The sequence below is a fragment of the Chrysemys picta genome, chromosome 4 (genome assembly GCF_011386835.1).
Source record: "Chrysemys picta bellii isolate R12L10 chromosome 4, ASM1138683v2, whole genome shotgun sequence".
NCBI classification, from domain to species: Eukaryota; Metazoa; Chordata; order Testudines; family Emydidae; genus Chrysemys; species Chrysemys picta.
In genome coordinates, this window is record NC_088794.1 from 84,848,163 (window position 1) to 84,861,952 (window position 13,790).

At 44.3% G+C, this 13,790-nt stretch overlaps 2 protein-coding genes across 16 annotated transcripts in view; one reads left to right on the plus strand and one right to left on the minus strand.

The window, feature by feature from the left end:
- Nucleotides 1-5,692, minus strand: part of C1QTNF4 (C1q and TNF related 4) — a 146,562-nt gene extending 140,870 nt beyond the window's left edge. The window contains exon 1 of the mRNA XM_024108326.3: nucleotides 4,872-5,692. The gene's annotated coding sequence lies outside the window, so the exon portion shown is untranslated. The remainder of the gene's footprint in view (nucleotides 1-4,871) is intronic.
- A 14-nt stretch (nucleotides 5,693-5,706) lies between these two features.
- The window catches only part of FUT8 (fucosyltransferase 8), a 246,741-nt gene continuing 238,657 nt past the window's right edge, over nucleotides 5,707-13,790 (plus strand). For 8 of the 15 annotated variants that reach the window (XM_065595268.1, XM_065595258.1, XM_065595259.1 and 5 more), the window contains exon 1: nucleotides 5,857-6,042. The gene's annotated coding sequence lies outside the window, so the exon portion shown is untranslated. Of the gene's footprint in view, nucleotides 6,043-13,158; nucleotides 13,183-13,790 lie in introns of those variants that run through there. The other 7 variants (XM_065595255.1, XM_065595262.1, XM_065595266.1 and 4 more) reach the window with 6 other exon arrangements.

Sequence of the window (13,790 nt, forward strand, 5' to 3'; positions counted from 1 at the left end):
ACTCAAGGTGAGATCATCCGAGGCTAGAGTTGCCTGAAGCTAAGGGCTATTATTACATTTGCCCTTTGAAATGTTTGGAATCCACAATTCCCTTGGTCACCTGAACGTTACCTTGTATTCCCTTATCTATTTGCTTGTATCCACTTTTTTACTTTCCTCATATATTTCGATTATACATTCTTTTGTGGCAGAGATTGTTTTGTTATGTATGTGTATCGTGTCTAGAACTACGGGGGCCTTAATCCTTGACTAGGGTTTGCAGGTTTTACTGCAATACAAATCTTTAATAACCATAATGGTAAGGGAGTAGCAGCAGCAGCCCAATACTGGAGAGCCACTGGCGATCTGTTTACCATATCAGTGTCTGAGCCAGTCTGTAATAACTCCAGTTTGGAATGCAAAACTAGAGAAAAATAGATACTTTATCATTTGACATTCCTAAGCCCCAGTAAAAGGTTGCTACAGATACTGATTTTATCCTTTTTTCTCCTTTTGATATTGGCTCAGTAGCTGTGCTGAAAAGGCCACTGGTTTTTGCCTGCAGTAGCAAACAATTGCCTCAACGTATCAAGTCAGAAGTGAAAGACCAAGGAGGACATTTTGCAAGACTGATGGGTGCATCAGAGAGCATTCACTAATACAAGGAGAAAAGGCTATGGCTGATGTTGGAGACACATGGCATATGAACATAATAGCTGCCTTACTGCATCAGACCATGGTCCATCTTACCCACTATCCTGTCTCTGACAGTGGCACATACCAGAGCTTGAGGGGGAATATAAAGAGCAGGGCAATTATGGAATTATCCACCCCAGTCTTCCACTCCCAGCTTCTGGTAGCCAGAGGTTTAAGGTTGCCCCCAGCATGGGGTTGCATCCCTGGCCATCTTGGATAATAGCAATTGATGGACCTGTCTACCAGGAACTTATCCAATTTTTTTTTTGAACCCAGCTATACTTTTGGTGATCACAACATCCCATGGCAATGAGTTCCACATGTTAACTGTGCATTGTGTGAAAAAGTACCTCCTGTTGTGTGTATTCAACCTGTTGCCTATTCATTTCATTGGGTCACCTGTTGTTTATATTGTGTGAAAGCATAAGTAACACTTTTCCTGCACCATTCATGATTTTATAGACTTTTATCATATCCCCCCTTAGTTATTTTTTTAAATCTGAACAGCCCTAATCTTTTTAGTCTCTCCTCCTATGGAAGTCATTCTGTAATCTTGATCACCTTTGTTGCCCTTCTCTGAACCTTTTCCAGTTCTACTATATCATTTTTGAGATGGGGTGACCAGAACTGGACATAGTATTCAAGGTAATGGGCGCATCATGGATTTATATAGTGGCATTATGATATTTTCTATCCTTTTCCTAATAGTTTCTACCATTGTGTTAGCCTTTTTGACACGTGCTGTGCATTGAGCAGAAGTTTTCAGAGTACTACCCATGATGACTCCACAATCTTTCTTCAGTGATAACAGCTAATTTAGACCTTGTCATTGTATATGTACAATTGGGATTATTTTTTCCAATGTGCATTACTTTGCATCTATCAATGCTGAATTTCATCTGCCATTTTGTTGCCCAGTCATCCAGTTTTGTGAGATCCCTCTGTAACTCGTCACAGTCTGTTTTGGACTTAACTATTTTGAGTAATTTTGTATTGTCTGCAAACTTTCACTTCACTGTTTACTGCCTTTTCCAAATCATTAATGAATGTGTTGAGCAGTACATGTTCCAGTATAGATTATTGGGGAATTTACTGTTCACCTCTCTCCATTGTGAAAACTGAACAGTTATTCCTACCCTTTGTCTCCTATCTTTCAACCAGTTACTGATCCACGAGAGGACCTTCCCTCTTACCCCATAGCTACTTAGTTTCCTTAGAAGCCTTTGTGCAGGACCTTGTCAAATGCTTTCTGAAACTCCAAGTAGAATGTATCCACTGGATCACTCTTATTACCAGGCTTGATGACTCCTTCAAATAATTCTAATAGATTGGTGAGGCATGATTTCCCTTTACAAAAGCTGTGTTGACTCTTACCCAACAATTGTGTTTATCTACGTGTCTGATAATTCTATTCTTTACTATAGTTTTTACCAATTTACCCCATACAGTCTCAAGGGCCTGTAATTGCCAGGATCTCCTCTGGAGCTCTTTTTAAAATTTGGCATTACATTATTTACCTTCCAGTTGCCTGGTACAGTGGCTGATTTCAGTGATAAATTACATACTAAGTTAGTTAGGACTAGGCATCTATGGAGAGAGACATGAAACAGGAGATTGCCATGCACTAGGTGCTTAGAGTCTTACTGTTCTGACACTACATTGAGCTATACAATAGGCTTACAGAGAGTATATATCCCTTGCTAATCCCTGCTCTTGCCCAGTATCCTGCATTACAAAATATAGAAACTGACTCATACAGAAACTGACTCTTCATGTACACATCCTCCCTGTTTCTGCCATTTAATCTCCCACCAGGAAAAAGTGAACATATGCATTATATATTGCAGAATATTTTGAAAAAGTGATGTGTATATCTTTCAATAAGTTTTGATGTGGAAATATTTATCAGTTTTTGGATTTATTATATTAAAGTGCATTCTACTGCCATGCTGCATTTGCTCAGGGTGTAATTGAATGTTCATCTACCTCTATCTGTATTTCCAGGATATGGTTTTGTGGCCAGGGAAGCAGAGGGTCCACCAGACTAGCAGCTCGAACAAGCATTTCACTGATGTCTGTGCACCACTTCTAATGCTTTCCAGCACTTATCATGAAGGCCCAGAAAATCATTTACCACCACTTGACAGCTGTCTTGCATTTTTTAAAACTCCATTATGGACATCTCTTACCAGGCAACTTCTCTTACCAGGATATGAATGTTGCAACCGGTCTTGGTGTAGTAAAAATGGCAGCACCCACTGACCCATGAGGACATCCATTGGAGAACTATGTAAATTTACCAGCATATAGTGGGAGTGTGACTCTTCTTCCCACACTGCCTACTGTTGGGGCTACGGGTTTTTGTGGTGATGGAAAAGTTACGGATATCATGATTTCTCTATCTGTGACTTTTCTCTCTGTCCATGATTTTAATAAAGCACTTAGGCGGAGGGCAGAGCCTGGGAGGGGTGCTGAAGACCAAGCCCACCCCACAACAGAAGCTCCTGTCCTGTGGGGTTGGGCCTGGCTCCCTGCTCCCGGAGTTGTGACTTAGTGCATGGGGAACCTCTCAGGTTTGGCCTGGTTGTCCCTCCATAATCACAGGATGGCGGCCAGGCCAAATTTGAGTGAGTGGTGTTGCGATATGGCAAGGAGCTGCTGCTGCCCAGGGTGAATGCAAGACATGTTTGCTCTCAACCTCTGAGCCCAGCCTCGTGGGACACAGAAGCTACCGCTTCCCAGGGTGAGCACGGGGCGGTCTCGCTCTCAACCTCTGGGCTCAGCCCTAGGGGACTTAGGAGCTCCTGCTGCCCAAGGTCAGTGCAATGTGGGCTCACTCTCCAGCCCTCTCCCAGGGCCTCCCACCCCTGGGGGCAGGACCTGACCCCCCCCACATAACCCCATGACTTTACACAGTTTTGACCTAAATCTGTGACTTTGATTAAATTTACTCTGACTGCTTCATGATTTTTGTTTAAAAATGCCATAATAAATCTGCAGCCCAACCTACTGTAGTAAGAATGTACTGCTCCAAGGAGCAGTAATGAGAACTTTAGAATATATTTCTAGAGGGCACTGCACCTCCATTAATGCACATAACACTAGGGTGGATGTAGGAAAAAATGAGGTCTTTAAACTGGTGCAACATGACATTATCAAGCAGTGGTGTAACAATGAGTGTAAAATAATGAGTTGCTATACTGCCGATTGACTTCTCTTATTGGGGATGTGGGAGAAGGAAGGAAAGCGTAGAATTGATAGCTTCCCCAGTGAATCCAACTGTTAAGACCTCTGGGCAAGTTGACAGTTGAATACATACTAGAAATTCTTCTACTTCTACAATGATTTGTGCACTGTGGGACAGCAGTGGAAGACTATTTGAACCAACTGTGTTACCATAGTAGTGTGATATGTCCACGCAGTTATCAAGCGAACACCAAGTGTAGTTTACCTTTATTTGTAATCTGAATAATTTGCAACTGTCACAAAAAATTGATAATAAGAACCTGCCACATTTTATCAGATCAATGGTCAATCTAGCGTGTTATCCCTGGTACCAGTGCTTCAGGGAGACTGTACAGAACAGGGTAGTTGGAGCGATCAACTAGTCTTCCCCTTCCTGCTTCTGGCAGTCAGAGGTTTAGGGTTGTCCCAAACATGGGGTTGCATCCTTGACTATCTTGGCTAATAGCCGGATTAATTTATCTAGTTCTTTTTGAATGCAGTTATATTTTTGACCATGACATCACCCCCTGGCACTGAGTTCCACAGGTTAATTGTGCATTGTGCAAATAAATATTTCCTTGTGTTTGTATTCAGCTTACTGCCTCTTAATGTCATCAGGAACCCTCTGGTTTTTGTATTTTGTGAAAGGATAAATAACACTTCTCTATTAGCTTTTTCCACACCATTCATGACTGTATAGACCTCTATCATATCCCCCCTCAGCTGACTATCAAATTTGGGAATGAACAGCATGCCCCATCAACTGAAGGGCAAACTAGTTGTTTTTGTTCCAAATGGGACCCCAGAAAGTATTTTTTGTCATTCTGACCCCTCTAACACTCAATTTCTATTGTAGAAACTAACCTAGGATCCCAACTTTCTAATAAAGAGGTAATTGGAAGTGACTGTTGGACCACAAACTGTTGCTGAAGGTGCAACTAAGGTTATTTTGGGGAAGGAAGAGAACTTACGTTTAGTTTGCCTGCAGGAGGTGGATGTGTATCTGAAAACAATTGCAGGTTTCACAGGAGATACAATCCAAACCATAGGTGATGGGCTGCCCTTCCCCGCACTGCTCCTGCTGCCTGGGATGGCACTAGGATTGCCAACCTTCCAGGAATTGTCCTGGAATCTCAAGGAATTAGATGAATCTTTAATTAAAGATTGTCATGTGATGAAAGCTTCAGGAATAGGGCCAACAAAAACTGGCAACCCTAGATGGCAGGATGCACACACCTCATGCTCCTGAAAAGTCCTCCCTTCCCTTTCCCTCCCTCCTGCTCTTCCAGGCTCCAGTCAAAAACTGCAGCACCTGGCAGCTTTGCAGGCTGTGAGAAACACTTTTTGGGGCAAAAATCTGTCCGGGAATTGGCCCTGCTTTGAGCAGGGGGTTGGACTAGATGACCTCCTGAGGTCCCTTCCAACCCTGAGATTCTATGACTCAGCCACGCCTCCGAGCCTGTGTCCGCTGCAGTCACATACCCGTGGCAGGGGTCCCCGCCCGGCAGGCTGAGGCCGCTATCAGACCCTCGCTCAGCGAGCTCTGCTCCGGCAGCTGCCCCTCGCCGCCCTGTACGCGGGGCGAAAGCCCTGGCGGGCGGCTCCTTGGTGCGCAGCACTGGGGAGATGCCCCGAGGGCCGGTGCTCAGTCACGCCGTGCCCCAGGCACAGCCTCGCGGGGATCCAGCCTGTTTCCGCCTGGCAGCTGCGGCCGCGCTATGGGAGCCAGCGCCGAACACCACCAAGCGCGGCTCGCTGTGTCTGGGCCAGTCGCAAGAGCGTCATGGATGGCGCATGCGCACTGCTAGCGGCTAGCGCTGTCTGCCCAGCTTAACCGCATCCCTCCCCAACACAAGAAGCGCCGTTTGCCAATTGAGCGCGCTCACGGGCTGCCAGGCTCTGGTGCGCGCACCCGCTCAGCACTCTTACTCCTGGAGCGCGCTCCCGCTCCCTGACGCGCGCTCCGCGCTATGTCTCTCGCGCCCCCTCGCTCAGTCAGTCGGAGGCTCCGTTAAGCGACGGCAGGTTCCTGTTTCCGTATTTTCACCCCCCCACACCCGCATCCGCGCGCCGGCGCCTCCTTAGAGCCGGCACCCGCAGCAGGGGGGGAGCCCGCGGGCGGGCGGTGCTGCTGCTACTCAGGTAAGGGGGTGCGGGGGTCCAGGTGAGGAGCCGATTCGGGGCTGCTCCAGCTGCCGCTCCCCATCCCTCCCTGGGCCTGGGCTGCGGAGGCTCGAGCGACTGCCGGCGGTGGGGGAAGGGGAGAGCGACCCCCGCCGGGTGCCAGGCTCCCCGCGCGGTGGCACGGGCCGGGGCCTGAGCCGCTCGGGAGCAGGGGGCTGCTGAACCCCGGGGGCGGAGGGGCCGATGGCCAGAGCACGGGGAGCCGCGTGCGAGTCCCGAGCTTCCGCAGCCCAGCAGCGGGTCGCAGGGGGAGTGCGGAGCGGGGTCCGCGGGCGGAGGCGGCGCTCCGGGGGCCGGGCTGCCGCGGGGTGCGGGGAGGGGAGCGCTGCTGTTGTCCTGCGCGCCGCAGCCGCCGCGAGTGAAGAGGTGGCGGCAAACTTCACTCACCCGGCAGATGCCCCGGCCCTACTGTTCGTCTCTGTAGGGTGAAATGACGAGCAGAAAATGCTGGTGATGGGAGTGGATCTCCCATGAGTCCCCTTAACGTGAAGGGCCCCGGGGAGCCCAGAGGAGTGACTGTCCCACGAATCCGCTCCGAAGTCAGTTACTGCCGGCGCTTGCCCACACGAGGATCTTTAACCATGTTCCACCTCGTATTAATTTACAGGAGTTGTAGTCTAGACAAGGCACTGGTGCTTGTTCCCAGGCATGTTTAATTCTAGGGATGCCATGGCAGTTGACTGTTTATGGCAGCACCCGCTGTGTGCTAGTTGCTTTTCAAACACTCAGAAAGGATGGGCCTTGTTTAAAAAAACACACAATGTAAGGATAGACCAGTAAACAGAGGTTAGGGGAAAGGGGACTAGGGTAGTCCTATTACCTGCAACTTATTACTCCAGTCATCTTAGTTGTTGCCTTGTGCTCTCACACAACTGTTTTTGTTTATATCACCTTGTCTCATTATTTAGATAGCATATATAGCACTTGAGTGCAAAGATCCAGCATATGCTATATGTTGTAGGATTGGGCCTTAGACTGTAAACTCTTTGAGACAGAGACTGTTTGTGGGTTTGTCTACACTACGGAGATTATGCTGACATAGCTATGTCAGCATAGCCTTATAGTGTTGACACAATTTATGCTGACAGAGGGATTTTTCTATCGTCGTAGGAACACCACCATCCTAAACAACGTGAGCTATCTCAAGCACTCTTCTGTTAATATATCTATGTCTACTTTGGGAGTTATGTTGGCAAAACTATGTCAGGGGTATGGTTTTTTTTTTTTTGAACACCCTGACTGACTATGCCCATATAACTCTCATGTGTAGACCAAGCCTATGCGTGTACAGCACAGAGTAGAGTGGGGCCATGGCTTGCCCGTGCTAACCTGTTGATGCTACTCCAATACAGATATTATACAATGATAAATGTATGTCTGGGAACATACTTGTGTTCTGCTTATATTAGAATTTACAATCATGTTTAGCTGGTGTGTTACAGTGGCATTTTAAATAATTTTCTATCAGTTTCTAGGCATTGTCTAACGGTCAAGGGGATACTTCAAAATGGCCATTTAGAAGTGAGGTGGTTCTTGGGTTTCACAATATTATCAGGTCCATTTTTTGAAAATCATCCTTATCCTAAGTAATGAAAAACTCAAAGTTGTAAACTGTATGGGCAACTATAAAGACAGTTGATATTTGCTGGTTCCCTGTGTGGTCACTAAAAACAGATTTTACGGTAATCTTTTTACATGTATTAAAGTTCACAATCAACAATATTTATATAGGTGACTACAATTTGAATCACAGTCTTGTATTTTTAATAATCTGTATTTGCTTGGATGCTGCAGCTGTACAAGCTTGTATACTGCCAAAGTTGTATGAGCACTTGCCTAAAATAATTTCAAGATGAAATCATTCTGCATTGTGCAGCGAAGCAGTGTTTTGCTGTTTCCCCCCCCCGCCCCTCAATACACACAACAATCCAACCAATTTTTCCATGTGTAAAGTGTAATTAATTATTCATATTTCTGAGCAAGCTATTCAGTAATGAGGATAAAGTAAGAAGCAGATACTGGAATGCTGAATTGCACAAGTTCAGTATCTGAGACACAGACAACTGGAGATGTGTATCTGACAGCTGAAAATTGTAAGGGGTCTTAAAGTTGTAACTGCTTTTTCTCTTGTTGCTTGCTTTGTTTAGAATCTTGTCTGAGTAAATTAGCTAAGCAACTGAAAGGAAACTATGATTACAAGAACAGGTGTAAAACATCTTTATACTTGTTCAAGAACCAATGGATTAATTAATTAAAATCAGCAAGGATACTAAGATCCATAGAAACAATGAGGAGTCCTTGTGGCACCTTAGAGACTAACAAATGTATTTGGGCATAAGCTTTCATGGGCATCAGTTGCATCTGATGAAATGGGTTCTAGCCCATGAAAGCTTATGCCCAAATACATTTGTTAGTCTCTAAGGTGCCACAAGGACTCCTCTTTGTTTTGCTGATACAGACTAACCCGGCTACCACTCTGAAACCTAAGATCCATAGGGTTTTACTAGTTTCTGTAACTAATTTTAATTGTTTATGATCACTGTATTAAGTTTGCAAACAAAAAGATTAGTTTGAATGTATAATGGAATTGTGTTGATGATAAATATTTTAGACCGTTCCTGAAATACCCATCTGATTAAGGAAAGTTTTGATCTGTTCAGACCTATTGTAGCTGTATAAATGAGTGCCCTGCTTACCCGTTGTATTTTAGATGGAATGAATTTCAAAGTCTTGGTTATGGATTTTGGATATTAATTTTGTGATCATTCTTTTCAGCATAATTTCAGGGATTCAGTGATATCTTCTGAAGGAAATAGTTGAATTTGAGTACTTAAATCTTTTGTATAGTCAGAGTTTAAAATAAGAAGTAGTTACAGTATTGTTAGGCTGGTCTGGAGGGGGAGCTAGTGCCAAAGCAAAATATAACTTAATTTATGCTAGAATGGTTCTAAAGCCTGCAGATCTGTTTCCAGTTTGACCATGGGATATACCAATACCATAAAGAAAAGAAATGTAGATGATTTACGGTAGACCATTCAAAAAACTGCACATCTCTTTCCAGTTTGATCACAGGATGGACAGTACAATACAATCTAATACAATAAAGAAATATAGATAATGCATACTATATCTGAATGTTTATAATGTATCTGTACTAATGTTTACTATACATCATGTAAAAAAAGTGATACATATGCATTATATACACATACATATTATATGTGCTTGTGTGCAAGTACAGGGAGACAAGCACACACCCAAACTCCTCTACTAACAGAACATTATTAAGATTACAAAGTCAAGCACTCACAGGTTAGGAAATGCCGGAGTTAAGATTGGCTGTACAGCCTTAATTCAGACCCTTGTGCATATGCATTATGATACAATCTTTAATTACATGATCACATACTATTTTTCCACAGGACCCCGTGCCTCATTCAGTGCACAGGATAAATCTGCTCTGGGGATAAATCAAGGTTGAGTAGGAAAGTTAAACTCTTGTCTTGTAGGATCCCATTTTCATTTGTTGCACAATTTGGAACATGAGTAACAAATGAGGCAAAGGTTTGTAAGAAGAGGAAAAATGGTGTCTCATGGTTAAAGCAGATGAATGTTGCCCTGGAGAATTGGATTCTATCCCTTCCTTTGCTACAGAGTTTCTGTGTAATGCTAAGCAACTCACTTAAACCAGACTTTTTACAGTATAAATGGTTACTAATTGTGTGTTTCTCATTTTCTGGGTGCCTGACTTGAGATCCTGGGGTCTGATTTGCAGAAGTGTTGACAGCTGCAGTTGAAGTAAATGGAAACTGTGCTTCGAACATATATAGTGCTAAATAATCCTAAAAAATCAGATAGGGCACCCAAATTTAGTGGATACTTTTGACCTTGATCTCTTTGTGCCTCAGTTCCTCATCTGTAAAAAGGGGATAATAATAACCCCTCACTTCAAAGGGCTGTTGTAAAAATAAATTTATTAATGTTCATGAAGCACTCAGATACTGTAATGATGAGCATCACAGAAAAGCCCATGAGGAATCTGATAAATTTGTTTTTAGAGCAGGGTTTGAATAATATGCGATAAAGAAGGTATGGAGCCACAAATAGAACAGTGTGGAAAAAACAAAATACTAAATAGTTAAGCAAGCACCATTCGTACTATGCACTGAATGAGATGGAGGTTCTGTGGATAAAACGGTATATGATCATATAGTTAAAAACTGTTTCACAATGCATATGCACAAGGGGGCTGAATTAAAGTTTCACAGGCAACATTAATTTTCTGGCATTTTCTAACTTGAGTTTGTAACCTTAAAAATGTTTGTATTATCTAATTTCCTAGGTTTTTTTTTTTTTTTAAAAAGAAAAAACAAGAATTTCATCATTTGGTGGCATATAGACACCGACATGAGTCATCAGTAGGGTTGGAACCTTTAGATCAACCACACAGACCTTGGCCACTTGTGCTAATAGAATAAATGATAGCAGTATTAGGTGTCATCATCTATGTGGACTAGTGCTAGAGGGGGATGAGACATGCTTTTTGCCAGTAGATTTCACAGTTGTTTGCTGATAGCAGAGGACTGGTGAGATGCAAGAATCTTGGGTCCCATTCCAAGTTATGGAGAGGAGTGTGTTCTAGTGGGCATAGAGTCTTCTGTTTATTTCCCGCTCCCTACTCCAAACTGTGACCCCTTCTGATCTATCCCTTACATTCTGTCCTTCCTGTCTCTTCCCCATTTTGGCTCCTCATCCCAATCCTATTCTCCTCACCTAACCAGTCCCAGTCTCTGCTCCTCAGGTTTTCATCCCAGCCTGTCTCCTCTTCAGACACCCAGTCCCAGTGTCCTCTTCCAATCCCAGTCTCCTTGTCTAGCTAGTTCCAGTTCCCTCCCTCTTGGGCTTTCATCCAGTCTGTTTCTCTCCTGCATCCTGGTTGCTGGTTGCCCATCCCCTTTGGATCCCAGTGCCAATCTTCCTCCCAGGCTCTTTGGCCAATCTCATTGTCCTGCATACTCCCTGCAGCTCCTTGTCCCAATCTCTTCTCCCAGCCAGCCCCGGTTCTCCCCCCCACACCACAACTCCTCATCATGTCACTGGTTCTCCCCTCACGTCACTTGTTCTCAGCCCCATTCTCTTTGCCCAGCTAATCCTAGTCCCCTTCCCCCATCCCACTTACTGTCTCCCAGTCTTCTCCTTACACCATTTCCTTTTCTGGCTCCTAGACCCTGCCCCCCAGTCCCAGTTTCCTACTTCTATTTCTCCCCCCCGCCCATCTCAGCAGATATAGCTCATCCCCTCTGTGTTCATATTGGACAGATTCTTTCTCCATGTTTCATTGAGAGCAGTACACAGGAGAGATGTGGCTCCCTGCTTTTATTTCTGGGGTCTGCACCAGGAACCAGCACAGCCTGCAGCCTCCCAGAGCTGTAATTGCAGGGGAAGTCCTACTCAGTCCCCTGCAGCCCAGGGCTGGAGCAAGCTCAGTGCAGATGGATTCAAGGAATTTGCTAAAATTATATAGTCTCTACTGTGCAAACTGTGTGTTCCCCCCCCCCCCCCCCAGCCAAATTTGGGCAGATTTTCACAGGAATGGCAAAAATCACTTCCCTGACACAAAGGCTACTCCTCCTCTGACAAATTGACAAATTTCAGGTCCCTGATCCAATGCATTGGGGTGCTAGAGCTGCTCAAAGAAAAGGTTGCCATTTTTTTTCAGCCTGGGGAAAACAATGTATTTTTCCCTAGCTTTGTTCTTGAAAACATTTGAACTGTGTTTGCTGATTTTTTCCAAAACAGTTCAGCCTTGGGCGTACACTTGGAATGGAAAACTTCAGCCTGAAAGGCTGAAGTTTGGCAAAGTTATATTCAACTGAAAACTGTTTTATAATAAGGAGTGTCTGCTAACCTTAATAGGTGGTACTGCCAGCCTTGCCTATAATTAAGGATAAGATTATGTCACGGAAGTCACAGATTCTGTGACTTTCAGAGACCTCTGTGACGTTTTCAGCTTCAGCCCCAGGGTGGCAGGGCTGGAGCTCTCAGCAGGTGTGGGGACCACAGAACTCTCAGCCAGCATGTGGGGGTGGAGCTCCTGGTGCTCTCAGCTGGCCTGGCAGTGGGTGGGCCTCCCTCTCCAGAGCTGTTGGCTGCTGCAATGGTGGGTGCTGGACCCCCCCCCCTCCTCTCGCACTGGGGCTCAGGCTCTTCCTCCCCCTGTGCTTGATTTTGTAACATTTTCATTTCCAGTGGGAACCTTTTTCTGATGATGTAATACTGTTGAGAATTGGTGATCAATTCTGAGTTTAAAACTTCCCAATTTAAAACGTTGGTGTTAAACTTGTCCCATTGTTTGAAATCTTGTTAACCCACACTAGTAATCTTAAAAGGAACGTAAAATACAGGGTTCTGGGGGAAGGAGAAGAGGATATTCCCATGTTGTTAGTCTGACCACAACATTTTTGTTAAATATCTAGTCTTTAAATCATAAGCATGCCTGAGGCAAAGTGCTATTATTAAATGACTGTCAGGAGGTGCTTTAATTGTGATGCAAGCTGCCATCAGCAGAGATATTCAACTGATACTTCACTGAAGAGCTCAACACCTCCAGTGGTTTCCAAGTAGGGATCCCAAGGTCTCTTTGTAAGTGGTGTTTTCTGTAACAAAGCATAGTGAATTACCAGGGGATATACAGGTATCTGTTTGACCTAGTTCCTTCTAACATCAGCCAACATGAAAATGTGATCTACATAGTTTACTTGTTTGCATATTGTGATATACCAGGGGCAGGGAGCAGTGGGAGAGTGGTAGAAGGGAGATATATAAGCCCTAGACTAATTAAGGTGTGGTTCCCTGTAGACTAGGGAGGGTTGCTACAGATTAATTGGAGCATCTGTAGTCAATTAAGGCCCTGTCAGGAACCTAATAAAACCCCCTGCTTCAGGCAGTCAGGGGGTGCAAGGAAGGAGAGAGGACTGGAGTTTGGAGGTGTGTTGCTGAGACTTGTAAAAACAGAGAACCGAAGGAAGGGAGACCCTGCCTGGGAAGGGAGACTCCCTCCCCCAGCGTCAAGGACCGAGGGTAACCCTACCAAAGAGAGTAAGAAACTCGCAGGGGTTGAGAGGGGCTGGGGCTCAGTGCGAGGAGCAAACCCAGAACCCTCCCCCACTTCCCTTCTCTACCACCTTCGTGCCTGAAGAGCAGGGGCAAGGGGTGGTGTTTTAGCCCACCACCAACAAAATTTTGTCATAAATAGTGTTCAAAATAAAATGGAATACTTCACAGCTGAATACAGAGATATACAGGACAATTCTGCAAGTCTAGAATTTGAGGTCTGTATTGACACTAATTACACTGTGAAGCACATTCAGAAAAAAAGTTGGTATGCTTCCACAAAATTGGAGTTGCAGTTCTACAGCATTCTTTCTTTGTTTGTCTGCTTGGTAACCTTATAGTGCTAAGGTGAAAGTAGTTAGTTTCTTTTAGGGCTGTCCATTAATTGCATGAATTAATTAAAAAAATTAATCGCAATTGCAATTTTAACCACACTGTTAAACAGCAGAATACCAATTGAAATTTATTAAATAATTTTGGATATTCTTCTACATTTTCAAATATATTGATTTAAATTAAAACACAGAATACAAAGTGTACAGTGCTCTCTTTATATTATTTTTGATTACAAATATTTGCACTGTAAAAATCAT